The following is a 12,484-nucleotide window of genomic DNA, read 5'->3' as shown; positions in this document are numbered from 1 at the left end:
AACCACTGTGCTAGGTGGTGTCTGAACACAGAAAAGCGACATTTCCTATGCGAGTGTCATTCTTGCTAGGCAAGGAGTAAGGAACCTCAATCCAACATAAAAAACATTGGCACAGCTTTGAGAATTGCATGGATTATTGTCTCCAGCTGGAGTGATCTGCCAATAATTAAAACTACATTGAGGGAAGAAAGGAATATGAAAGGAAAGGAAAGGAAAGGAAAAAGAACAGTCAATTCACACAAAGTTTTAGTAAAACCAGTGCAACTCCCAAGCTTTTCTGCAGGGGGCTTGTCTGCAGAACAGGTCTCAGGAAAGCTAACCTGAGCTAAGTTTGAAATGGATTCATTAAACGATGAACACGTCTGGACACTCCTAGTAAAAATAAACATGGCATTGTTCCATTTCGTTTACCTCACAAATTAATTAAACTAAATTAAATTCAAGCTACTTCACCTCTGAGTAAGAATGGGAAACCAAGGGTTAAAGGTTGAATGCAGTTTAACTAAATCACTTTGAATTCACACCTTTGGTTAATTCACATTAACTTTCCTGGGTGTCTCTCTTAACAAACCCCATATTGGAAGATGCACTGTGTCTTGAGAGCCTTGCAGCAGGATCTACTGCATTAACCTCTACCAAGTGCAAATCCTCGTTATCAGGGAACGTTTTGCAGTGCTGGTGCTAAGTGAAGTTCCCTGCCATCACTTACTCCTTTTTCCATCTTACAGAAAAAAATTGACGTCTATTTTAATCATATATCTTTGCAGATCCTTATATAAAAAGCTGATATCAGGAGTCTATATTGTGCACATGCGGGTAATAAAAAAGGAAGCCTAGGAGCACAAGTACTGGAGGAATAGTCTTGTCCTTTCCACCAATAAATAAAAGGAAACCTGTCTCCCAATAGATTTGGATAATAAAGAGTCTTGACATCTGCAGAGAGCGAGGCAACATTATCCACAGGGAGTTAATTCACCACAATAAGTGTGGAAGCACAACTGCATCGCAGGAAAGCCAAAGGAAAAGCAAATCATTACTCCCTGACTTGCAATAATCACCTCAGTGTATTTACACTAATGTGTACCTAATTCTGGAGGCAACATTCTTGTTGACCAAAAAATAAATAAAAATGAAGCAATCTTGCCTAAAAGAAAAACCTCAGACAGCCCCTGACTTAAAAACTCCAGAGTTGCAAAAAGATTTTTAAAAGAAGGAGAGACGATCTCAACTCTACGAAAAGAGAAGGTGAGCAGAGCTTCTTGTAAGCATTCAGGTTAGGCTGAGAGTATGTGCAGCATCAGTGGTCCTGGATCTAGGAATTTGGTTCTGTATGGTGGGGATTCAGACCCGAGGTTGGAGCCCACTAGCAGGTATGAAGTATCTTCCTATTTCACTGCCCAGGGAAGTTGTGGAATTTCCTTTAATGTGAGGGGAAAGGAAGGGGTGAGAAGGGCTGGAAAAGCCTTTGGCTGGGACAATTTAGGAAGACGCATCTTGCAAGCATAAAGGCATTGGACTAGATGCCCGTTAAGCTCTCTTCCAATCCTATGATTCTGTAACTTCCAGGGGTACAAGTGCAGACGTATACTGGGAGCTCCTGAAAGATTCTGGACAGATGGAAAATGGAACATATATTCTAGCAGGGATACACCGAGTGGTGTTTAGTGAATCAGCTAGGTGCTAATGAGATTGTTCATTTGCCCACAGAGTGCTCTGTGCCACCTGCCCATTGTACCTTATTTAGAGCTTTGGAGAAATAGTGAAGTGATTTGCAATGTGATGCCTTCAATCTGCTGATGGCAAGCACTGTAATGCTTCCAACAAATATAACTAATGCAAGTACTAGGTATTTCGCTGGGAAGTAGATAATACAGAAAGATGGTGCTGAGTGGTTAGGGAAGCACGTGGAGAGGACGGTAGAACTGACACCTGCATATAACAGAGTGCAAGTGGAAAAGAAGCCTACCTGACCTCAACTGTTAAGATAACACACGTAGGCTAGGGACAGAAATTACATGCAAGTGGTTGGAAACAGGTTCTAATCCATAACACAACAGAAGTTCAGTGCATATAAACCACTTTCAAAATGGCTGAAACCAGTTTAAGATAAACCTGGTTGCATGTAGTATCAGACTTAACTGCTTTAAGTTAAATTGGAACTTGTGTCCCAGATCCCCACTAGATTCAAGTTAACTCACAGTCCCCCAACATCCCCTGCAAACCACCCCCCTTGCAGGGCAGGTGGGATAGCCTTGGAACAAGCTGCTTCAGCTGAGCAGAGAGATGTGCTTTAGTTTCCCCCAGTCTCTGGTCCGGGCCACTGCAGGCATGCGGCTGCATTTCCAGAATCAAAAGTGAATGTCTGTTCACTTGCTTATCAGTTCAATCTATGCAGCTTAGACTAACCTGTGAACATTGAATGGATTCAGGCTTTTTTTTCGGCTTTTTGACTGTCTGTACTTATCCACAGGGACAGGTCTCAGGCAGCATAGTCTCTGGCTGGCTGAAGGTCAGCAAGGAGTAAGAATACACAATGCAGCAACAAAAAAGCAAGAACAAGCACAATGCAAGAACAAAAAATGTGTCATGGAGGCTAGGTGCAGACATTCAAAAAGCCCATAATCTAAGTTATGTGATTTTCTGTCAGTGGTATAGTTTAGCTCAGTAGTGAACAACACACACATCTACCCTTTGGTAGGCGGAAGGAGGGGAGCCCAAACGTAGATTGGGTTCCACCATTTTTAAACCAGTCTGTGTGCACCGAACCTTTGTTCTGTTATGGTATAGCTCACCACTTATTTTAGTAAAAGTGTAATGTCTGAACCCAGGTGCTGTGCTTTTCTGTTCCCACTATTGATTTAATGCCTAATGCATTTGTTTTCACCTAATTTTCAAAGCCAGGGAGACCTGCAGCTCCCATTGCCTTGAAGCTTTACCTGCCTTCAGGCAATAGTCTAAAAACAACTGAGACTAGCACTTACAATCACACTGTGAATGTCCTTGGATCCCCACACCTCTTATTCCAAGGATGCCGTCTTTGTGCATAATAGGGTAATTCTCTGATATTGTAGGCGAAGATACAACTACTTCATATAATTGAAACTAGCTCTTCATGGTCTGTTTCTACTCTGTATCAAGGATTCGGTAGTTTTTAAATCAAGGCTTAACAAAGCTTGTCTATTATTCAAACTTGTCCCCTGCCATTCTCATGCTGATTCGCTGCGTACAGTCTCAGTTATTTACAACTGAGCTGTGAATCAAACTGCTTAAAAGCTGCCTTCCAGCTTATCCTCCATTTCCCTGCTGATAATTTTAGCAAAAGTAGGATTGAGCCACTGCTAGGGTTACTGGCCCAGCCTTGTCATAGCAGCAGCACTTAGTACTATACCATGGGTGCAGGTCCATTTCCTGAGACAGGATACTAGTATCCTAGAGCAGAGCAGAAGTGCCCTGTTTAGGCTTTAGGGTCTGTGTGACAATCTCTCCCCATTCTTTTCCAGGGATATGATTGCTGCATCACAGCCGCCCCCTTTGTCCATGACTTTCACTCTCTATACTAGAATAAGAGTGCTGCAGTAGTGTTCAGCGTTTCTAGAGACAGCATATCAGTCTTCACATTAGAAATGCTAAGGCTTCTATCCAGACCTGCCTTTGGTTCAGGCCCACCCTGGTAATGAATCTCAGGCTCGTGGCTTGCTTTGTAAAGCTCTGTGTAATGTGAAGCCCTATACAATGTGTTCCAGCAGCCGGCCATTTCTGCTCAGAATCCAGGTGCTCTGGACATGGCCATTTGCCTCAGGAAACTTCTTCCTCCTAAAGCCCAGTCTTTTGACCATCTGGCTACCATGTATAGCCCCTTCTTTTCAATCGATAAGCATGTATCAGCAGATGTCTGGGATTCACTCTGGCTTTCTGTTGGCCCCTTTACACCATTCCATTGGCACAACGAGACTTCAAAAACTGTGCTCAATGAGTTAGCGATGGTTTCTTTATCTTGGTGTATTCACCAAGTGAAATACAGCCATGGAAAGCTTTCCTTAGACCAGCTTCTTTGTGCATCCCTCAGCTGGAGCATCACAGCATACCTGAAGAGAGATGGGGGCCTGCAAAATACTGTATTCGAACAACACCCGCAGGGTCTAAAGGCTCCTACAGCATCCTTAGCACGTGGCTTCACAGCAACTCTAAAGCTGCTTTACTATCCACAGGAAGCCAAACTGGCTCCAGATACCCAAGCAATGAGGGATAGAGATGGCCTTTGCCCCTTCCTTCAAGTTCTGGGCTAGGTATAGTTGCTCCAAACACAAAATCTGGGCCTTGAACATGTAGGAGAGGGACACAGTCATCTGTGCTAGACTCTTTCTCCCTAATCATTTATATATTTTCTACTACGATTGGAAGCTCTTTTACCTGACCATAGAGAGACGGCAGTCCCATATGGTGCATTTTAAATATCTCAAAAAATTAAATGTGACTTTTTTATATTTAAGTGTCTTAGTGCATAATAAAGACAATGCCAGGATGTATTTCCTAACACAGGTGTAAGTTCAGTACAATCCAAAACATATGAAGAAGGTATATCTGGCTCAATATAAAACATGCATACATGTGTTTTTCCACACAAAAAAAATCCTAAAACCATTTCTCTGCTAATGCATTCACCTGTCCAACAGCTCTACCAACTATACAGTTGGTCTAATAAAAAACATTCTTGCCTTTTGGACATCTCCTTGACCATCACAGCTACAACCACACTCCAACCCTACCACCTTTGTCTGCTATCAAAGGCATTCTACAAAATGGTACTTATTCTATGGAACGACACACTTCTCAGATTAACTTTCTCATCTGAATAATATTTACGATGAAATAATAATAAATGAATGGCTTTAGTTGTCTGATAGGATCTCGTTATTGTAACGCCATGTTGCACAATACAGCAAGAGCACCGGAGGATGACCCTGGAACAGCCAGTGTTCCTGCGGGGGAATCACCTGGGACAAGAGAGAAAGATGCTGCAGAGAGTGCTTACTATTTCGGGTAGCTGCTTTGTGAGAGAAACTGGAAAGAAGCAAAAACAGGAAGAATACCACAAAAAGGAGCAAAAAATACAACTGAACAGATGAGGAGGACCAAGCCTTTCTTACCTAACCCTAGAAATGTTGATGGCAGACTGTATAACGTGACTTTAATGCTTCCAAAAGACTCTGATATGGTCCTAGTTGGAATTTCCCTCCTGACAAAATGATTGATGTGTCAGGCTTGTGCAACAAGGAGAGAAATAATAAGCAGGCAAAATATCATTTTAATATCTTCTACAAAAACGATGCCCAACCACAACTTATACAGTGGCTATTTGTTACTTACAAACTAAACTGAGATGTAAAGTTTGCTGTGTGGTTTAAGTAAAGTAAGCTCGAGGAACAAGTTCAAAAGAGACAGCAATAATAATAATGATAGTAATAAATATAATAAAAAGAATCCAAGGACGCAACTGAGAAGCTGTCTGGAAAAGTAGAACTGAAGGTCTAAATGCAGTAGGTGGATGATTCACTAATGAATGGAAGGCTCATTTTGACAGCTTGGGCTGCCATCCAAGCTAATTTGTTTCCAAGCCTTCAGTTTGCCAACTGAAGTGACTGAGAAATAATAGGCCCCCAAAAATATTTCTAAGGAAACACAATGCCCATTATCACTGGAGGAGAAAGTATCTGCACATTTCAAAGAAGGAAAAGAAATCCAAGACCTGCCAACTTTGGCCAGTTCCAAATGACAAAGAAAGAAGTAGTTAAAATTCAGTGAAAGAAAAGAACTGGAGTACTGTTAAATAAATTTAAAGTAGAAGCCGTCATAAAAAAAGAAGCAAGAAGTAGATGGATGGGTCTTTCAGAGACATGATTTTACAGCTGAGTCTGTTAACGGATGTAGCCTCTGACATGGAAAGCATTTTGTGGCAAAGGAGAAAGTGAAAAACAAGAAAGATAATGAGAAACAATGCATAATAAAACAGGTAATAATGAAACAATAGTTTTCAAGTTGGCTTGATCCTATTTACAAACCTATCAGTTAAAATGATTCAGATATTTTTTACAATATTTGGAGCCTAATAGGACCCTCCTTTACACCTGCTCAATTTCACCGCAGTTTAAGGAAACAAGAAGTATCCTGGAGTTAAGACAGGATTTGATGTTCTGGATTCAATTTTCAACCCAGTCATATGCTTCCTGTACAACTTCGGGCAAGCCACTCACGGCATGTCTACTCTCTTAATTAGGGTTAATCTAAATGGCACGGTAAAGCCAACACATACCAGCCACCTATGCTGTACACCCCTGAACCGCCAATCCCAGGGGTAATCTAGCTCAAGCCTGGAAGGTCTGGTGCCCTCTTCTTGGTGCTCTCCATACCTGCCCTTCTTTGCATTATGTGTGCAACTTAACACAGGAATGATGACCTCAAGCATGGAAAATCCGGCAGCAGCAATCCCACAATTCCCTCCTCCTGACTCTAGCTCCTTGCTTTCCACTTCCTCTTTTTGCTGCCTGTAAACAGAACTAGCCCCAAAAACAAGTAGTCTGTAAACCTGAAGGGCTTTGAAAAGGACCCTGGGATACACGCCCAAAGAAACAAGGAACAAGTGTGAGCGGTTTCCATGAGGGCTACAGACACCGCGTAGGAGGAGGAGGATGGTTGACGTGGACACGTGGGCTGAAGGCAACATCAACATGAACTCGAAACATTAGTATAGACCTAGTCTTAGTCTCTCCATTCCCCCATCTTGAAAGGCTAAAAAAAGTGGGTTAGTTTAGCCTAAGAAAGAGAAGTCTTCCATTACTGAAAGGGCTGTTACAACAGGGATGCTGGTCAGTTACTTCCCAAGACCATTACAGGACGAACTGGAATGAATCAATTTCATTTGCAACAAAGACAATCAAGGAAAAACTTTCTAACAGTGAAACTTGGGAACCACTGGAAAAGGCTCCATAGGAAAGTTGTTAAAAGTTGTGCCACTGAGATACACATCAGAAGTAATAAGGAAGATATAAATAGGTGTCATACATGGCAGAATTTTTTCCTGTATGAGGAACAGTTTTGAAATGATTTTTTTTTGTATGAGGGCAATTTTAACCTTACTAAAGTCAAGTTACTTGCTTAAGATCATTAAGATCATGCAGGAAGTCAGTAGCTGAGATAAAATGGAAAACTAGGTCCCAGGACCCTAGGCTTATATAATTTAGCCATCCTCCATCCATGAGCTATAACTTTTCAACTTACGTTCATTAAGTCTAGCAAGGGAAAGAGAGAGAAAGAACAGAACTTGATTTATAAAGCCTGCCTTGACCTTCATCTGATGCCACTTTTTTGCAGAGTCACTTCTCTGACTCCAGCAGCGCATTAAGGTGCCCAACATGCTCAGAGTGAGAAGCAAGCCTAAAGCCAACAGCTGATCAGGTGAAATCTCATTGAAAATCATGTCATGATTTTCCAATGAATTAGATTTTCATTGGTGAAGGAAAGCTGCAATTCTAGAAGCTAGACACTAGACAGCAAGTGATGGCATCAGAGTGACAACATAAAGAGAGAAGAGTAGAAAAACAGAGGTTTTCGGATAGCGTGTGTTACCTGCTCATTCTAACTCCCGCTCTCTCTCTTTCTCCCTGACACAGTGGGTACTGTCAAGTCTTTAACACACCTAGTAGAAATGCTACTGCCAACAGCAATATTTCTTGGAGGAGGTACCCAGATCAGTAACAGCTGTGCCAGTAATAAACATTTTCCTTAGGAGACATGCCAACTTTCCAGGAAGCTGACTTTTACGACGCTGAAAACACTCACCAAAGGCATAATTTGAAAAAGATTTGCCCTCCCTATAAAAATGTGTTTCTCAGCCTCTTCAGTTTATCTCCCTTTTGCTGTTTGTGTATGCTATCTCTGAAACTTTAAGTGCTCGCGGCAAAAAGAAAAAGCTGTCTTAAAAGTATAGGTTCAGTTTTTAAAAGTCTGACATGATCTTAAGTGCTGGTGTCAGTGTGCATGATATCAAGAACACGGTGTTAATGGATTTGTACAGGTTCCTAAGTCACCACTGACAAAGACAGCTGGCCAGAGACTATTTTCTCCCTATTTCTAATAAAATTGCACAACTAGGCAACTTAATTGAATGGGCAGTCAAATTAATTCCAGTGGAAAATTCAGCCCCCGTGGGGTATATCTAAAATTCAGCAAGGGAGCTCTGATTGTAGATATGTAGGCAATGTCCGAATTATCTTCAGTCTACTAACTTAGGTACTGATAGAAGTGAAGCCATATTAGCATTGGCTGTACAAACCCACTCAAGACACTGGCCACTAATTTGGGACTATTAGTCCATGCAGCTGTGATTATCCCATGATCTCGCAGGCTCAGGTATAGCTAAACATGCCACAACCAACTGCAGAGTAGGCATACCACTAATATGTAGCCATAATGAAAAAGGTTGGATTGTACTGATATGCCCACACCCTTTTTTTTATATGTCGTTTCTCTTTATGGATTATAAACTCTTCGGGACAATGAATGACATATCTGTCCAGAACTCGGCAAAGTGATGCGCCGTCATGATTGGGGCCCCTGGGTGCTAATGAAATAGAAATACCAATGCCTTTGGGAAACAGACGGTTCTTATTTACTTCACAGACTGCAGCATCATGACACTCTGGTACTGGAAATTTAACAAGTACGTTAAAAAAAAAGACATTTCTGAAGAACCTTGAGACGACAGGCTGTTAAGCTGATAGGTGAGCATTAACCAGACTCGGTTAAACAGATTAATATTTGTGAATTTTGACATAATTACTGATTTCCGCAACAGATTTTAAGTCTAAGTTTATCTTTGTGTTAATCCAATTTCATGCCTAGAACGGAGCAAGCACAACAGAATGTCTTTGTAACCTTCTGATATCATTAATTATTGCTACATTGGGAGTTACAGCATGGAACAAACAGGTTTTTAAATAGAAATCATTTGTCTCTCAGCAGGGAGACTCAACAGTTTTATTTCCTTCAACGCAGCGTTGTATTTGGGCAATCTTGTTTCATGGTGATCTTCCTCCAGTGCCTCCCCTAACGCCCCAACTCAATGGTGAAATCCCATCTATTGTCCCTGGATTGGTCCAATTTGCTGTCTGTAGGGGAAGGTATCTTTTTCCTTTCCCTAATTGTGGAGGAATGTTTTTTTTCATGTTAGGGCCATTCCTTCTCCAAGCTCTGGGCATTTGGTCAGGTTTCCTGGTGATTTTCAGCAAAAGGAAATCCCTTAACTCATTAAAAAAAAATAGATTAATTGACCGGTTCAGTAACAAGCTGCCCCAGGACCCAATAAACTTTACAAAGGGTGCATTCCAATTACGACTGGGCTCAGTATGAACCTGGTAAGTAAGCCAGCATAATCTTTCCCCAACATTAAGGGTGGGTTTTTTAAAAACTCCCCTCCCCCCCATTAATTTAACTCTTTCCACCAGTTTTCCTTCCTGAGCAAATCTGCAAATGTGAACTCGGAGGAACAATCCTATTAGCATGAGCCAATGAGTTAAATACGACTGGACCAAGACCCTGAGGAACCTCACCTGGCTCTGGTGCTGGGCTCAGCCGCACCTCCCTTTCTCCAATGCCCCGTCTGCTGTCATAAAATGGCCCCAGATCTCAAGCAGGGCGAGGGAAAGTAAGCCTTGAGGAGAGAAACATCTGTTGGAGCTATTGGAGCTCTTTGCTGGCAAACCACAGCTGCAGCTCTCCCTTCGCTATGCAAGAGGGTCAGGAAAGATGTGGGAGTCCTTAGGTAATGAGCATAATTGCAAAAGCAGAAGAAGAAAACAAGAGGCAATTATCAAGCTAGTGGGACAAAGGGGGAAAAGCTTTGGGCCACCAAGTTGTTCTTTACATGGCTAACTACCTCTCTCGTTATTTGGATATCACTCATTGCTCAAATTATAACAAAGAACTTCTTTCTGTTCTGAGCAGCACGTGACTTAAGACTGAAGAGTTTCTTGGTATTTGGGACCTATTGCAACACAGTTTAGACCGTTTCGAAAGGGTTCTTGTGACTACCGTAACGTATTTAATAAATATGGCCTGCCTCATAGAAACAATCCTATCCAAACTAACACTTAGAAATGGCCCTGCAAGCCCTTGCATATGCAAAACAGTCTTTACTTGTACAAGCCTGTTATTTTGAAAATGTTAAACGCACGAATAAGCATGAAACCTAAACACAAGAAAAAGGCCTTGTTGGTAATCACAGCAATGTAAAGAGCGGTCATCAGACTGGTCCTCTGAAGTGCATTTCTACCCCATTCGGTAACTACTACATTTGTAAATGTGCACAAATGCACATGTATGAATAAAGATCAGATTCTTGACAATCTGCACTTAAACCTACTTCTGCTAAGATCCAGAATATCATTTTTATGCATTCATTACACTGAGCCTACGCTGCATTTTTGAGAGGGACAGAGGACAAAAATAGCTGTAATTATTCTTGTCAATCAAAGCTTCTCTAAAGTCCTCAGCTTTACAGTTTCAATAACTTGTTTTTTACTGGTGGCAAATGTCTTCAACAAACACTAGAGCCTAATTTGCAACTTGGTTCCCTTGTCATTTTTCAAGTCGTCTTGGTGGAGTGCCGCGAGGCAAAAGATTACTTTTTGGGCTTTTTTTCATCTTCACTTTGTTTACATCTGAGAGCTGTTAAGAAGTTTGGCGTGACATTTAGTTTCAATAGTACAGATCTATCCAAGGCATATCGCAGGTACCAGAGGTGCAGTGAAATACAAGGTATGCTATATTTCAATACAAAGAGCACATCTGATATATTGTCCTAGATTCAACCTTAGTGAAGCAGGTACAGCTGTTATTGGCTGTGCTGGAGTTACAAAAGCTTACACCAGTCCTGACTTTAGCCCTTCCCCAGCAGGTAGGGTGCGGTTCCCATCACACACAGGATGACGGCGTAAATCAGAAGTGACACCACTGCCAGCAGCGTAAGCCGTGAAATAAGAATCAGCCCCCTGAAACTGAAGTCAACCTCCCACTAAAAATAAACACGATGCAATGCTGATGAATTATACAGATTTATAGGGAGCTGACAGTTTCCTCATCACATTCTTAATGAGGTGTCACCAAAAGGTGCTAATATAATTAGGGATGAGATATGGATTAATAGGACGAAAATATCATAACCTCTCTCCTATAATAAAGCAGTCCTTACACTACAGTCACCAGCAAACGGCACCATTCTTCTGGTAGCATGACATTTGCTAAAGCAAAAGCCTCTTCATAACTCTCTGTAGTCCTATATAGCACACTGCTGTGGCTGCTCTTCAAAAGGCTGTATTTCTCCCTTGGGAAATATAGCTGTATTAATATTACATTTTGTCACAAATTAATCTTAAATGGGGGTTATATTTTTGACACAGAGTTGAAACTGGCACTAAAAGCAGTTCAGATGGTTAAACTGACAATCTCCCATAAAATGCTAGGCAATCCCAAGGCAATATAATATTTGGGTAAAAAGACCAACGTATAGAGACTCTGTGGTGGTAAGGACCATGCAAAATCACATGGGTCATCTGAATATCATCCAGTTTTCATTGAGCTCTGCATCATATATTTCTTGTGCCTTCAGGTCCCAACCAGATGGACCCCACCGTGATAAGTACTGTACAAATATAGGCAGCCTCTGCCCTGGAAAGCATATAAACTACCAGGCAATGGACAAGTCAGGTAACTGATATAGGTACGTTTGTAGGAACCTATTCAAAAGCATTTTAACATTGATTTTTCATAAAGTCCCAGTTACCTGGAAAGCTTAATTAAAGTGTTATATTTTTATTAAAGGACCATTGCACAAGTCCATTAGAGTCTCTAGTGGCTTTGCCCATGCACATAATGTCATGTTAATTAACACAAAGCTCCCTTCCCTCATACACTCATTTCCTAGCCCAGTAGCACCAGCAGAGAACATATACTACCATGTAAGTCACCAGGGAATTTGTTTCAGAGATCTCCACGGGAGTTGCATCTGCTACACGAGGGATGATTTTATCCTGTTTCACCCCTACAAAATGTAAAGAGCTGCTGATCTATAAATCAGGCTAGATATGGGCTTCAAGTACTACATTATTTGTACCTTTATACAAACTCCAGCCTTTCTTCACCATTTGTATAAGTTTCCATTCCCTCTTACTTGATTCATACTCATCAATATAAATTTCTCTTCTTTGCCTGCCTACCATACCACTTAATTCCCTCCTGAATTCTGAACCTAGATCACTGCACCAACCATCAGTCATAAAGCAATGCAGGAATGCACAAATGAAATATGTGCTTTTCTGATCTGATTGATATCCGTTTTTTTTCAGATGTGACGTAAAACCAAGGTCCTGACAACTCACGGTCATTAAAAATCTCCTGGTACTTTTTGCAAGAGCAGAGGGTATTGTTAACT

The sequence above is a fragment of the Crocodylus siamensis genome, chromosome 15 (genome assembly GCF_052110815.1).
Source record: "Crocodylus siamensis isolate JL-2025a chromosome 15, ASM5211081v1, whole genome shotgun sequence".
Taxonomy (NCBI): Eukaryota; Metazoa; Chordata; order Crocodylia; family Crocodylidae; genus Crocodylus; species Crocodylus siamensis.
Note: the sequence above shows the minus strand (reverse complement) of the source record.